General features: G+C 39.7%; 1 long non-coding RNA gene across 1 annotated transcript; it reads right to left on the bottom strand.

Annotated features, from left to right (window-relative positions):
• Positions 1-6,139: 6,139 nt before the first annotated feature.
• LOC133821364 (uncharacterized) lies at positions 6,140-9,719 on the bottom strand. The gene is made up of 4 exons (XR_009887513.1): positions 8,938-9,719; positions 8,744-8,809; positions 6,946-6,986; positions 6,140-6,320 (listed from the first exon to the last, which is right to left on the bottom strand). It is a non-coding gene; the product is annotated as an uncharacterized LOC133821364 (long non-coding RNA).
• Positions 9,720-13,312: the final 3,593 nt, after the last annotated feature.

Raw genomic sequence — 13,312 nt, 5'->3', positions numbered from 1 at the left:
CCTTGATTTTTCTTTATTTCAAAAAGATACAAAGGGATAAGATATGATCATGCCTATCCCCAAATGATCATGGTCTTCAAGTCTTGATTTTTTTACCATTTTAAGGAAATATTCCATTCCCACTAGGTCACACGCCCACTCCTCATTTCCCTTTTCTTTTCTTCTTTTTTTTTTTATAAATAAATTACTCAATTAAATCTAAAATAAGGAAACCTAAAATGTGTAGAAAATCTACACATGTGCACCATGCTACCATGCACTAGCACACACTAAATTACTAGGGTGCATTACTATCTATCATGCACCTTAGTGCATTCCACCATAGCTCACATAAATACCTCATTTGTCACACTTAAATAAAATGTAACACTAATAGTAAGATAACATGTTACACAATTAATCACTTATTAAATTAATTAACCAAAACATTTCTAACAATTAAATAAAATAACAAACAATCAAATAAAACAATTAAACAATTAAATAAAATAACAACACTTAAATAAAACAATTCATCACACTTAACATTTAAATCAAATAAAGCACAAAATTTAAATAATCTAAAAAAATTTTTTGGTGCACTACAATATACCCTCCTTAAAAGGAATTTCGTCCCGAAATTCTTTCTTACCAAATAACTCAGGGTATCTTGCTTTCATGTCATCCTCCAACTCCCATGTTGCTTCTCGTTCTGTACTATTCTTCCACAGGACCTTGACTAGTGGAATCCTTTTGGATCTCAGTTCCTTGATTCCCTTTTCTAAAATGCGCTCAGGCTGTTTATCATAACTCAAGTCCTGCTTCAGCTGTAACGGCTCGTAACTCAACACATGAGAGGGGTCTGACACATACTTACGCAACATCGAGATGTGAAAGACGTTATGCGTTTCAGCTAATGCTGGGGGCAGTGCCAAACGGTACGCAACTTGCCCTATCCTGTCCAATATCTCAAATGGACCGATATATCTAGGGCTTAACTTCCCTTTCTTTCCAAAACGCATCACACCTTTCATCGGCGAGATTTTCAAGAAAACAAACTCGCCTACAGCAAACTCAATGTCCCTCCTCTTGAGGTCAGCGTAGCTCTTTTGCCTACTCTGCGCAGTAAGCATCCTTTGGCGTATCTTCTCAATTGCCTCACTGGCCTCACTAACTGCTTCAGGCCCTAAAATCCGTTTCTCCCCAACTTCATCCCAGTGCAAAGGAGATCTACATTTACGCCCATAAAGCATCTCATAGGGAGCCATCCCTATGGTAGATTGGTAACTGTTGTTATACGAGAACTCCATTAGAGGTAGATATCGGTTCCAAGACTCTGAAAAGTCCAACGCACAGCACCTCAACATGTCTTCTAATATCTGTATGGTCCGCTCAGACTGGCCATCAGTCTGAGGATGAAAAGCAGTGCTGAACTTCAGTCTTGATCCCATAGCTCTCTGTAGCCCTTTCCAAAAGTTCGATGTGAAAACTGACCCTCTATCAGAAATTATCGACTTTGGCACCCCATGAAGTCTCACTATTTCACTAACATACAAGTCAGCATATTGATCCGCCGAGTATGTGGTCTTAACAGGAAGAAAATGAGCAGACTTAGTGAGTCTATCTACTATCACCCACACTGAGTCGTGCTGCTTGGTGGTTCTAGGCAACCCTACCACAAAATCCATTGTGATATCCTCCCATTTCCATTTAGGAATATAGAGCGGTTGAAGCAACCCTGCTGGTCTCTGGTGTTCCGCTTTGACTTGCTGGCATGTCAAACATCTAGCAACAAACTCAGCAATGTCCCTCTTCATTCCATGCCACCAATATAGTGCCTTGAGGTCTTGGTACATTTTCGTGGATCCTGGGTGCAAGGAATAAGGAGTTGTGTGCGCTTCTTTCATGATACTTTCCTTAATTTCAGCACTGTCAGGTACACAAATCCTACCCTTGAATCTTAGCAATCCACCATCAGACACCATGAAATCGATGTTACCACCTTCTTGTACCAAAGCCTCTTGTTTCATCAAGGCTTCATCCAATTTCTGTCCTTCTCGGATTTTCTCTAGTAAAGAGGATTGCAATGTGAGGTTTGCCAAACTTCCTGTCACCATTTCAATCCTGGCATTTATGATCTCTTTCTGAAGAGGCATCTCTATCGCATGCAGTGCTGAGACACTCCCATGTCCCCGCCTACTCAAAGCATCAGCAACTACGTTTGCCTTGCCTGGGTGGTATAGGATCTCGCAATCGTAATCCTTCACTAATTCCAACCACCTCCGCTGTCTCATGTTTAGTTCCTTTTGTGTGAAAAAGTATTTCAGACTTTTGTGGTCGGTGTATATCTCACACCTATCTCCGTACAGGTGATGTCTCCATATCTTGAGTGCGAATACTACAGCTGCCAATTCAAGGTCATGAGTGGGATACCGCTGCTCATAATCCTTGAGTTGTCTGGAAGCATAAGCTACCACCTTCCCTTCTTGCATCAACACGCATCCCAAACCGTTCTTTGATGCATCACAGTATACCACAAATTTTCCGCCCTCAGTGGGAACACAAAGGATAGGCGCGGAAATCAACTTATCCTTCATGGTCTGAAAACTCTCTTCACATTTTTCTGTCCATGCGAACTTCTGATGTTTCCGGGTTAAGTTGGTCAACGGGGTAGCGATCTTCGAGAAACCCTCGACAAACTTTCTATAATAACCTGCCAACCCTAAGAAACTCCGAACTTCTGAGGCATTCTTTGGCTGGGGCCAGTCTCTAATGGCCTCGATCTTTGATGGGTCTACTGCAATCCCATTCTTGGAGACTATGTGCCCTAAGAAGGTTACCTGTTCCAGCCAAAATTCGCATTTAGAGAACTTGGCGTACAACCGATGTTCCCGTAACCTGTTTAGAGTCAATCTCAAGTGCTCTTCGTGCTCCTCCTTGGTCTTTGAGTAAATGAGGATATCGTCAATGAACACTACTACGAACTTGTCCAAGAAATCCTTAAATACCCTATTCATCATATCCATAAAGGCTGCTGGGGCATTGGTGAGTCCAAAAGACATCACTAAGAATTTGTAGTGTCCATAGCGAGTTCTGAAGGCCGTTTTTGGTATGTCTCCCTCTTTCACTTTCAACTGATGGTACCCAGACCGCAGATCAATCTTTGAGAACACTGAAGCCCCTTGTAGCTGATCAAAAAAGGTCGTCTATCCTAGGCAAAGGATACTTATTCTTAATGGTGACCTTATTGAGCTCTCGATAATCAATGCACATCCTCATACTCCCGTCCTTCTTCTTCACAAATAGGACTGGTGCTCCCCATGGCGAATGGCTAGGTCTTATGAACCCTTTGTCCAACAACTCCTGTAGTTGGTTCTTAAGTTCCTTTAACTCTACCAGCGCCATTCGATAGGGTGCCTTAGATATCGGTGCAGTTTCAGGTGCAAGCTCGATCACAAACTCGATCTCTCTGTCTGGAGGTAGTCCTGGTAATTCCTCGGGAAACACCTCCGGGAACTCACAAACGATGTGAACATTTTCTGGCTTTGGTTCTGACTCCTTGGTCTTATCCACTACACTGGCAAGGAATGCCGAACATCCATGTTGCATCATATTCCGTGCTTCCAGTGCAGATATTATGGGTGTTCGAAGGCCTGCTACTTCACCTTTAAAGGAGAAAATCTCTCCTTCCTTTGGCCTGAACTCTACGATCTTCTTTCGACAGTCTATCGTAGCTCCATGCTTGGATAACCAATCCATGCCGAGTATAACATCATAATCCGGTATACTTAGTTCTATGAGATCTGCTGGGCACTCTCTACCTTCTACCGTTACAGGTGTTGACGGTAACCACTTATTTGACAACATCATATCTCCCGATGGCAACAATGTACTAAAGTTATGTGCAAACATCTTACAAGGCATATTCAGTCTATCAATCACATTCATGGAAACATAGGAATGAGTTGCTCCAGAATCAATTAAGACTCTACACATTGTACCATATATAGGGAGCTGACCTGTAACCACGGTGTTGCTATTGGCCACTTCGTTCTGAGTTAAGGCGAAGACTCTTGCTGGCACCAGATTGTTATTGGTATTCTGTCCCGCCTTCCATTGTGGGCAATTCTTCCGCAAGTGTCCTGCCTGGCCGCACTTGAAGCATTTGTTGGTACCGGCCTGACACTCTCCTGGGTGTTTCCTTGTGCATTTAGGGCAGGTAGGATGCTCAACTCGGTTGCCCTGTTGGTTCCCACGGTTCCGGTCATTGAAGCGGTTATTGCGGTTGCTATGGTTCTGAGAGTTGTGGTTGCTACTGTTCGGGACTGGAGGTCTAGGCCTTTTATCAACCCCACTATTCTGCCCTTCAATATCCTTTCTCTTGTTGTTCTCATGGAAGTTCTTGTTACGGTGGCTCTCTCTTCTAGCGACATTATCCTTCCATATTCGATCCTCCAAATATTCAGCCTCAAGAGCTCTATCCAATACTTCTGCATAACTGGCCACCTCAGCGCTGGTCATCCTAACATCCCTTGCTATCATTGGTTTGAGTCCCTTTACAAACCTCTGAACTCGCATTGCATCAGTCGGCACCACTTCAGGGGCAAACTTGGCCAATCGATCGAACTTCTGTGCATAGTCGGTGACCGAAAGGCTCCCTTGAACCAGAGTTATAAATTCATCAACCTTAGTTGCTAGCACCGCTGGACTATAATACTTCTTACTGAATGCCTGGACAAACTGCGCCCAAGTCATGGTATTTGGGTCATGGGTCTGTTTAGTCACGTCCCACCAAATACGTGCATCCATCTTAAGTAGATAAGCTGCGCAGGAAACCCTTTGGCGATCATCTAACTCCATACGATCAAAAATAGCCTCGACAGACCTTAGCCAATCTTCTGCCACCATTGGATCAGCTTTCCCCTCAAACGTCGGTGGGGCTTGTTTCCTGAAGCGTTCATATACTGGTTCAAACCCATAGGCTACAGGTTGTGGTGCAGGTGGTGGTACTGGCTGCTGCGGTTGTGCCACTGGTACTTGGGGTATAGGGTGCGTTTGAGATGTCTGTGGTGCTTGTCTAGCTTGCGCTAGCTCCTCATCTCTTAATCTCAACTCTTCTCTTAACCTTGCCACCTCTGCAGCCAGGTCCACAGTTGGCGCTGCTGGAGCTGCAGGTTGAACAGTTGGCACTTCAACATCAGGGATGGCCGTAGTTTCAGACCTTGTGTGCTCCTCTACTACTCAACGTATCTATCTAGTTAACAACATCACCTCGCAAGATGATGTTGTGGAGTAAACTCCCTAACCTATGTCTATATTAACAATCGTGTCGCAAAGCATATGTGTCCTTTGATCTCCATCCTCGCGGTCAGACGCGGTATAGCTCGCAGTACTTCCTTAACTGCTGTTTCTCCTTCCACGTCATGCACCGTCTCTATACACTCCTCTATTTCGCCATCATCCGTCATTACTAATACCAGCTCCTGATGATCTAGCTCGTAACTTACCAAAAAGTCGAGAATCGTAAACTCCATAGTGCTAAACTCCATGTCATCTATCACAACGTTATTCCATGATTGATTTAACTGTAAAAGAGCCTCTGGGTACATTGACAACGCTTCACTCATTACCCAGTATTGTTCTATGGGCCAAAGCAAGGCTCCTCTCTTATTCATCATTCTTTGTATCCATTCGCAAACCTCCTTCGTCGTCTTTAAGACTGCTATCCTCCAATCGTAAAAGTCTTCGTCAAGCTCAACTTTAGGAATTGCACGGATCTCCTTAATCAATTGTTTCTTTGTTGTTCTTAATACAGGAGGCATATTTACTACAGCAGTTAACAAATAGAAACATTAAATAAAATAGAAACAAGCAATAACACATAAGCAAATACTTACGACGCGGTGAAGTGAGATTTTCCCATCTTTAGCGTGTATGGGGGGGGGGGGGGGGGGTCCTTGGAAAACATGGACGACCGTCTCTGATACCATTTGTAAAGAACGCCCCAGACTAATACTTACAAAACTTTCGCATAACATAACTTATAAAAGAATACCGTCCATTATTAAAGTCTCAGGGGGACTTATTTAAAATCATGCAAGTTGGCGCCATAAGTTTAAAATAAAACATAGGTTTTTATGCAAAGTTCAAGAAAAACCAATTAAGTTAAATAACAGAGTCCCACTGATAATTTAGGAAAAAGTCCCTTAAAACAAAACATAATTTAAATGGCGTTCTACGTTGATCGTTTTATCGTCCATAGGATTGCCCCACGCCATACACCCCATGATGAAGAACTCCTCACGTCACCACGCGTGCCATAGAGAAATCCTATTTGCTACCTGGAAGGAAAGTAAGGGGGTGAGCTAAAAGCCCAGTAAGGAAGTACAAGCAAATAAGCAAGTAAGAAAAACAACAAACAACCAAACACTAACGTTCATCTAAAAACATAATGGTATATCATAACATAATCGTAACATTTCATCATAACATAACATAAATGTGACATATCAACATATCATAACATAAATGTGACATATCAACATATCATAACATAAATGTGACATATCAACATATCATAACATAAATGTGACATATCAACATATCATAACATAAATGTGACATATCATCATATCACAACATACAGCATACATGATGAGCATGGAACGCTAGTTGTCCATGTCACCCTATGAGGTAAACAGGAGATCACTGGTCCTTGAATAACCTCGGCGCGTCCGCCCTAGGAGTCACGTCTCAATGTCCTTAGTAACTCGGTCGATGTATCTGACATCGAAATCTGTTTGATGTATCTAACATCGTATTCTGTTTGATGTATCTAACATCCATACACATATCACATTCAACATTTCATCACATTAAGGCATTCATAATTTCATAACAGTTCATTCATATAACAGCCTTACCATTCATAGTATAAAAATCATAAAATCTATCTAACTTCCTTACCTCAGGTCCAAGCTAAGAATTTCACAATCTTTTCAACGAGCCTATATCATAATCAAAATAACGTTTCTTAGGTTCATAAAATTACTATTTTGCCCTTCCATACAACTCATGTGTGCATGGGCCATGCACTCATGATAACAGTTACACTAAAACATGCAATTATCGCCAAAAAGAATAATGCTCGTTCTACCCATTTTACTAACATGATTGCTTTATAAAAATTACATAGTTGCATAATAATCATGATTTTGGACGTAAAAGTTGATTTGCATGTAACATGCATACGTGGGAACGTTGCGCAATAAAGACGTTTTCAAAAACGATAATTCTACATTTCTTGCTTTTATTGTTTGAAAATCAATGGCCATATTACATGCTTTATTTTTCTTAAAATTTCTAAGTTGATTAAATTCCTCAAAAACTTTATTTTATTTTATAAATTTATTTTATTTTAGCTCAAAATAAAATATGTGACATTTTCATTAAATAAATATTAATTTACCAAGAATTAACCAACAAGCTTGGATTTAATTAAAATACCTATTTTAACATGTTTCTTTAGAAAAATATATTTTATTATTGTGTTACAAAAATGATGTGAAAAATATATTTTAAGTGTGGAAAAATACATTTTGATTTAATTTATTTAAGACTTAGTTTTTAAGTAGTAAAAACCCATATGTGACAATTTAATAACAATTGTTAACCTTTTTAAAACAAAATTTCAGCCACTATTTATTTTATTCAAAAATCACAAATAAATAGAGTTTAAATATTTTTCTCAATCAAAATAAAGAAAAATCATTATTTATCAAAATATGCATTCATACCATTAAAATATCATTTTTCAATATTACCATAACTTAGGAAAAATAATTTATTCCAAAAATTAATCAAATTCATTTTTAGTGAAACTTACTTCACATTTTATTACAAAATTCCAGCAACCATTTTTTTATCATTAAAATCACCATATTCAATTTTATAAACTCATTTTTTCTCAAAATTCAATAAAATTCTGTAGGAAGTTAATTGAGTAAAATATCATAACATGAGACTTAAAATCCTCTTTTAATTTCATAAAAAATTAACGTATTCATCAAGAACATTATTTATGCATGCAACTCATCTTTTTATCAACTTTTACCCAATTATTTGAAAAAAACAGCAAGCTTAATTCTTTGTAAAACTCAACTTTTGTCTCAAAAATTACATAAAATCATTCATGCCTATAATCTCATTATGCTCTTATAATATGCATGATTCTACTAACATAATCACATGAATCCTTTTAAAATCATTTGTTGCAATTCTATGAAAACCAATCAAAACATTAACAATAAAAATAGCATATAGTAAATTTATACCATATTCACATATGCCTTATTTTAACCTAGCATATTTCTATCATTATTTTCATGCATCTCATAATTTAATCATTCAAAATATAACATGCATCTAACAAAATTTCATGATCAAAATATCAAGATTACCACTTGTTCTCTTACCCATATATCAAAGGTCCTAAAACATGGATCAAATATTTTGTAAATCACACAACATATCAAGAACACCCTTGGGTGTACCTAGGCCGAAATCACCTTACAAGTGTTCATAGATTATAACAATTTTTTTATGCATAGCAAAATCAACATCACAACCCTTAAACACAAATCATGCCCTCACAAAAATCCAAATCCTATACATCAATCCTACCCAAATCAACCATTAGCACCATTAGCAAAACCTCATATACAACCCACCAAAAACAATATAAGGCTAAGGAAAAGACCATTACCTCTCTTGATTGTAGAATCAAGAACACAAAAGATCAATACCACAAACTCCACACCCTTGTTCAAGCCTAGGGTTTTTATGGGAAAGCCACCATGAAGAGAAGGAAAGACCCAAACACACACAAGAAAAATAACACAATCAAAATCATATTATCAAATAAAAAGATTATGTAAAAGAGAAAACAAGAAGACATACTCTAGGGGGGTTCCTCTTCACTTTCTTCTTCCTTCTTCCTTTCTTTCTTTCTTCCTCTCTCTCTCTCTCTCTACACGCCACTCTCTCTCTCTCTCTCTCTCTAGGTCACGGCAGCCACACACACACACAAGAGCAATGGCTCTTCTCTCCTTTCTTAGCCCCTTTATCACAAATCCTCTCATAAAGTCTCCCCAAACAATATTAAGGTAAGTTTCCATTTCTCTTTTATTTTCCTTGATTTTTCTTTATTTCAAAAAGATACAAAGGGATAAGATATGATCATGCCTATCCCCAAATGATCATGGTCTTCAAGTCTTGATTTTTTTACCATTTTAAGGAAATATTCCATTCCCACTAGGTCACACGCCCACTCCTCATTTCCCTTTTCTTTTCTTCTTTTTTTTTTTATAAATAAATTACTCAATTAAATCTAAAATAAGGAAACCTAAAATGTGTAGAAAATCTACACATGTGCACCATGCTACCATGCACTAGCACACACTAAATTACTAGGGTGCATTACTATCTATCATGCACCTTAGTGCATTCCACCATAGCTCACATAAATACCTCATTTGTCACACTTAAATAAAATGTAACACTAATAGTAAGATAACATGTTACACAATTAATCACTTATTAAATTAATTAACCAAAACATTTCTAACAATTAAATAAAATAACAAACAATCAAATAAAACAATTAAACAATTAAATAAAATAACAACACTTAAATAAAACAATTCATCACACTTAACATTTAAATCAAATAAAGCACAAAATTTAAATAATCTAAAAAAAAATTTTGGTGCACTACACGTTCTTAGGGCCTCGCCCAGGTGCGCCTCGCGTAGGCATTCCCATGGCCTCGTGCCTCACACTGCCGTAGCCTCCGCCTCGCGAAGCCGTCTCGCACGCCTAAGGGCCTCACCTAGGTGCGCCTCGCGTAGGCGTTCTCAGGACCATGCCCAGGTGCGCCTCACGTAGGCATTCCCATGGCCTCGCGCCTCACACAGCCGCAACATGGGTCTTGCGCTGAGCACCCCTCGGCCATGCACCTGAGGCCTTACGAGATGGGTCTCACGCCAAGCACCCCATGGCCTCGCACCAAGGGTCTCGCGCATGAAGGCTGCAAAGCGATGGTCTCGCAAGGTGAGATCCAAATCACATTTGCAAGCATCATGCCACACCGCACACACAATAGGCCCCATTGAAGAGGCCTTACCTCCTTTCCTGAGGAAAGCGCCACCAATGGGGTACAACTCTCCCTGTGAGTCCCATGAGATATAAAGTCAGAAAGGGCCTCACAACGATTCGACATGAAGTCAGGAGTGACACGGAGTGAGCCTGCAGACCAAGAAGAGTTAGAGTACGGATACGGTGTCCATGCCAGACAGGTAGTGGCAGTACAAGAATGGTACATGGTCAGGACTCCCTCAGCGTGCTTATGAGGTCAGTACCCGACAAGTAGTGGGGGCATAATGTGGTACCAAGGAAGGAGTGCTTTTGTAGACCCCTGACACGTACTAGAGTAGACCACCACTCTTCTGACACCACTACCCCCTGTGCCATTATCCTGACAGTGTACTCATGTACTATTTTGTCCCGAGGGACCACCATGTATAAGGGGCCATTAGAGCCCAGCTATAAATAGAGCCTGACCCCTCTGAATAAGGGGTTGGAAAATTCATTGTAGGCTGAAGCTATTAAGCAATATATAGTTTTTACTCCATTGTTGATCTGTGTTTATCCTTCCATAAGTCCATTCTAAGTTCTTATCTAAACATCACCTTATTGAGTTTTCCGATCTAATTTCGTTGACGAGATTTCACTGTCAACTGCAGGTCTTGCAAAACTTGAAGCATCGGGACGTTTGTTCAAGTGGTCCATCGAACTCATTTAGTTTGATATATTATATAAGCCATGAACAACAATCAAGAGTCAAGCGCTCACTGATTTTGCGGCAGAATGCGCAAGTTTCTAGGATGAGCCAATGAGAGAACTAGTGCATGAATGATGGAAAATCTTCGTTGATGGATCATCTAGCAAGAACGGATCCGGAGCTGGGATAATTTTGATCTCACCTAAGGCACATCGATTCCATACATCCCTGAGGTTCGGTTTTGAAGCATCCAACAATGAAGAAGAATACGAGACTCTATTGGTGGGAATACGGGTGAAAAAAGAACTGAAAGTAAAGGCGATTCAATGTTATAGTGATTCCCAGCTCGTGGTTAATCAGATATTGGGGGGGTATCAAGCTAGAGGTATCAAAATGGTGGCTTATCTAGCTAAGGTTAAAGATGAGTTGTTTGAGTTTGAGTTATGCTCCATTGAGCAGGTACCCCGCAAGTAGAATTTGAATGTTGATGCTTTAGCTTGACTTACCACCACCGAAGAGGCAGACACGCTAAACATAGTCCTAGTAGATTTCTTAGAACAACCAAGCATAGCGGAAGAGTTAGTTGAGGTCAGAGTGATCGACACAAAACTGACTTGGATAACTCACATAGTAGAATACCTCATAGTCGGTAGGCTACCGAATGACCGAAAGAACGCAAGAAAATTGTTATATCAAGTTTTTAGGTATGTTATGGTTGAGGGGATTCTCTACCGACGAGGGCATTTGATACCCCTCCTATGGTGTGTTCTGCCCGAGGAAGCACAGATTATCCTACTTGAGATGCATGAAGGATTCTGTGGAGACCACACTGGGGGGCAAAACCTGGCTCTAAAGATATGGAGGCAGGGCTATTTTTTGCCTACAATAAAAAAAGACTCGGCCTCGTATGTCCAAAAGTGTGATAAGTGCCAACACTTTGCCACAATTGTTCGAGCAGCATCCATGAGCTAACCATGATTTCATCTCCCTAGCCATTCGCAGTATGAGGGATCACCTGATTGGTTCACTGCCAACTGGAAAAGGAGATGTTTGCTATGCAGTTGTCACCATTTACTACTTTACAAAGTGGGTCAAGGCCAAGCCTCTGACGACCATAACCTCGAAGAGAGTCTTGGATTTCATCGTGAAGAACATCACATGTCATTTTGGGCTCCCAAAGAAGATCGTGTCTGACAACTGAACCTAGTTCGATTGTGATCTTTTCACGAACTTTTGTGAGAAGTCTTAACCAAGAGTTTTTCTTCAGTGGTGTATCTGCAAGCTAATGGGCAGTTTGATTCTGTAAATAAAACCCTAAAGGGGATCCTAAAGAAAGGACTAGATGAAGCTAAGGGATTATGGCTCGAGCAGCCCTGGCAAGTACTTTGGCCCTATAAGACCTCACACCACACCTCCACAGGGCATACCCCCTACTCTTTAGCCTTTGGAAGTGTGGCTATGCTCCCAATTGAGGCATTAGTGACGTCACATAGACAGAAAACCTTCGATCAAGAGTGAAACCACGACTTGCTTAACGCATCTCTGGACCTGATCAAGGAAAAAAGGGAAGAGTCACAATTACAGCTCACCTATTATCAGCAGAGGATCACTCGCTATTTTAACTCGAAAGTCAAAGGGCGAAGTTTCGATCTGGGTGATTTAGTGCTCCGAAGGGTATTTTTGGTGAACAAAGATCCTAAGGGTGGCATATTGGGACCGAACTTAGAAGGACCCTACCATATCGTGGAAATCTTGCATGAAGGAACCTTCAAACTAGCTTGATTAAGTGGATAGTTAGTCCCACAGACCTGGAATGCTCTACATCTCAAAAAATACTACCAATAATAGGACAACTTTGTTAGATTTTTATGTTTTTAGCAGTACTTCTTTCTTGTAAGGCTTATTTATAAAAGCCATTGTTATTTTTCAAAATTTGAATAATATAAGGTTACCGCATAATTTAAACGAGGTACCAAAGTTATCATTTCTTTTTGTAATGCATCTCAAGCTTATTTTGTAAAAATGACCTAGAATACTTATAAATTATGATCGTTTGGGAGCATATAACCCTCCATAATCTTTGAAGTATTTGACAAAATTTGATAAATTTTTTAAACTTAGAATTCAGAAAATTGATTATTCTACGACTTTTTAAAGCTTGAATTTTCAAAGAAATTCTGAATATGAACTAAGTTAAGAAAATTCAAAGAAACAAAACCTAGAATTTGACTAGGAAAACTCCTGGATATAACCAGGCCCAAGGCCTAATTCCTAACAGGTATAATGCTATTAGGCGATCAAACTCTTGGATATAACCAGGTCCAAGGCCTAATTCCTAACAAGTATAATGCTATTAGGCAAGCAAATTCCTGGATATAACCAGGTCAGCGACAAGAATTAATTGGTCGATTTAAAGATAACCCCTATGATTGCAAATGTACAAGAACTTAAAGTTCATAAGCATAGCAAGATAATAGGTTAAAGGGAAAAAAT

This window comes from Humulus lupulus, chromosome 3 (genome assembly GCF_963169125.1).
Source record: "Humulus lupulus chromosome 3, drHumLupu1.1, whole genome shotgun sequence".
Taxonomy (NCBI): Eukaryota; Viridiplantae; Streptophyta; class Magnoliopsida; order Rosales; family Cannabaceae; genus Humulus; species Humulus lupulus.
The sequence above is the reverse complement of the archived record's forward strand: the minus strand, read 5'-3'. Positions and strand labels throughout refer to the sequence as shown.